The following is a 3,516-nucleotide window of genomic DNA, read 5'->3' on the forward strand; positions in this document are numbered from 1 at the left end:
TTTTTTGTTAGGTTTTTTTTAGTTAATAACAATTAACTGCAATGATATTGTTTTGTATCGAAATGAGTTAGGTGTGTTCTTCTAAGTTCATGGCTGAAAAAAAGAGTTAAAATTTTAACATAATTGGTATATAGGACGAAATAGACGGAAATATGTATTATGTAATAAAAGTTTATTGCATTATCTTTAATTCTTTTGATCCAATTTTTCTCTTTTTACCATTTTCCATAATTGAGTTTTGTCTGCTTTAACTGTACCTCCCCAACCAACAGAATAAATTATGATTGGATGAACATGAGTCAATTTCACGTTTGATCAACAACACTAAAACAAAAATATGTATCATCAATGCAGTTATCACTGTCATTAATGCTGTAATTCCTTACTTTATTGTCGATTGGTCTCATTGATGCAATTGATTGCTCATCCTTCCATATACTCCATAACGATTAGAATCTTGTTTCCTGTAATTTATTGAATATATGTATCACAATATATTTCAGTAGTGTTTTATATATTACTTTAGAATTAAGTAATGATACATCCGAAATCAAACATACCTCTACCTTTTATTGGTTTTAAAATTTTAATTTTTATAATTTTATTGCTAAAATTATAAAATTGATAGCAACATTTAAAGAAATCAAATTTCAAATTTTTTCAAAGTAAATATAAATATTGCAAACTATAATTTCTTAAAAAATCAATAATGATATATTTTAAGGATGTATGATATAATTTTTATAATTTATGTGAATCGTAGTTGGTGCATACCTATTGGGTAAAGTAGAGGTTCCAGTTCCTTTTGCTTATCTCTTTTAATATGCTGATGAGCTATCTTGATATCAATTTATCTGTTAAAAATCTTAGTCATTAGTTGTTAAAATTAGTGAACAAAACTATCTATTCCAATGTTGATATTGTAATGATAAAATTACATAATACACGGATTATACTTGTAAAAAAGCTCACGTATTTGTCAAGCACATAAATTACCTGAGGTGCAGGTAACAAAATTTCTTTGAACACCACATTCTTTGTGAATTGTCCGCTTTCTCCATCTACTGTTCCTTCTTTGACTAAGATTTTTGTGGTTGACTGAGAAACACTTCGAGATAGAGCAACATATAATTGACCATGGCTGAACGCATGTTTAGGGAGATAGATCCCTACCTTAGGGATAGTTTACCCTTGTGGTTTATTTACCGCTAAGGTAAAACTTAACCTTACAGGAAATTGCTTTCAAATAAGCACAAAGGGTAATCTTGAGTTCTCAATTGTTTTGTGTTTTATCCAAGGTAGAAAAGCTCTTTGTCCAGAGTAATGGCCTGTTAAGATTTTCACGTCTAACATGTTTTGAAAAGTTCCTCGACACAATAGCCTTGTGCCATTGCATAAGCCTGCCTTAGGATCTATGTTTCTCAATAACATCAGAGAAGCACCTTTTTTTACCTTCAACATATGAGGTGGCAATCCACCTGTGGAGATCGAGTTAAGATATTCTTGTTGATATAGATTATTTGTATCTCCTTCTACTTCATGAAATGATGCTAAAATTTGTTCGTCATCCAGAAATTCGTTTACAACTATATCATTAAGTTTTTGCACATCATGATTCTTGGGTGTCAATATCGCTCTCTCCACCCATGAGATTGCAAATTTGGAAAGATTTCCTCTATTAATTTGTGTAATGATGCCTCACCTTCCAATGGTTTTGCCATGTGTACTTCTATTTGTACCAAGTCTTCACATATGGTAGGCTCAATCCCATCCCCTATGCGCATAAGATACTCCGCAAAATCACGATCATTAAGAGATCCCATATTTTGTCGTGAGTGGAGAATTTTGGTGAATGCCCACAAATGTGATTTAACAATAGAAGCTGATTATTATTTTCTAAGATGTCTTGCAAATGGATTATTGTTTTCTAAGATGTCTCACAAATGTGTAGTCCAATGATTCCATTGTCTCTTTATTAGCCATTGGTGCTTCATCCCAAATTATCGCTGTCATCTGCCTAATCAGTTTTGCGAGATCAGATTGTTTACTTATATTGCACGTAGAGGATGGCTCTGCATTGATTAGGATCTTAAATCTAGAATGACCTGTTCGACCACTAGGCAATAAAGTTGCAGCTATTCCTGAGGATGCAACTACCAAGACAATATGCCTTTTACTTCTTAAGTCTGCAATTATAGCTCTGTAAAGAAATGTCTTACCTGCTCTTCCTGGTTCATCAACAAAGAATATTTCACTTTCTCTTCGATCAACTGTATTCATAATGCACTTGAAAGCTGTAGATTGGTCATGATTTAATCTTTCTATAGAACACAGGTCTTCTTGAGAAACTTCGATGGACATTTCTTCTTGAATAATTCTAGGCATGAAGTTGTCGTTGTCATTATCTGAGGTTAGAGCTGGTAAATCGTATTGTGCAATATATTTTCCATGCTGTAGGAGGATGTCATTTAAATCCCTAAGCAAACGATTTGTCAACCCATTGCAGGTTGTAGTGCTTGTTGATGCGTAATCATCTACCCTACATGAAAGAAACTTGTCCCATAGACTTTTTACATATGTTGGCTCACAAAAAATTAAAATGGTGGCAAACAACCTTCTTAAAGCACATGGCATTCTTAAAATGGATGCCTCAACCAAACATGATCTTATACTACTATCACTCTCCAACAGTCCTTGATGCTGAGCGGATTGCTTAAAGGACGAATATTGGACACCATCGACTATAAGCAAATCATCCCAACCAGTTGGGCCTCTTACATTTGCCAACAGAATACGCAAATAGAATTTTTCACCTTCTATTGGAGAAACGGTATAGATCCAACTGATAGCTCTCTTTTGTGACCTGCGTCGATGCCATTCTTTTTCCTTGCTGTGACAACTGTAATATTCTGGGATTTTTCTATTCAAAAGATGCCTAGATTGTTGGTCATCGGCCCAATTAAGTGCAAAGAATTCAGTGAGCATTGTTCTTGAGAAATAGTCATTATTAACTATTTTAGAAATAGTTTGGTGCTCATAAAAGCTCACTTGATGTTAATTTGGCAAATGAACTTGCAACCTTTCAACTGATGGGTACATTTGGTAAAGGTTGAATCTAAATATCCTCCAGTATGCCTCTGGAGCAGCAATCCATCTTGCATTAATAAACTGTTGCACTTCATTATAATGAGAACTTCTGTGAACCTCTATTGCCACACGGTCTAGTCCCTTATAGCAATACTTATAGATATTTTATGCTCTTGATACTGCTGTATATCTGTACATTGAGATGACAATCATACTTCAGCAGTATCCAAGGGTTGTACGAAACCACCCATCTATTGTCAACTGTGACATTTTAGTTTATAGGGATTAGAGTATCAAATCGCCTCCTATATTGAGGATATGATTCATCACCTCGTCGTGTCTCTAGTACGAACTCTTTTGGGTACTTACATTTACATTGACCGTTCTTCATGCATGGTGAAGATTGATTTAGTGTCCCACAAGGACCAT

General features: G+C 34.1%; 1 pseudogene; it reads right to left on the reverse strand.

The window, feature by feature from the left end:
- Positions 1-423: 423 nt before the first annotated feature.
- LOC127744919 (uncharacterized) lies at positions 424-2,985 on the reverse strand (annotated as a pseudogene).
- Positions 2,986-3,516: the final 531 nt, after the last annotated feature.

Source organism: Arachis duranensis, chromosome 2 (assembly GCF_000817695.3).
Source record: "Arachis duranensis cultivar V14167 chromosome 2, aradu.V14167.gnm2.J7QH, whole genome shotgun sequence".
In the NCBI taxonomy this organism is placed as follows: Eukaryota; Viridiplantae; Streptophyta; class Magnoliopsida; order Fabales; family Fabaceae; genus Arachis; species Arachis duranensis.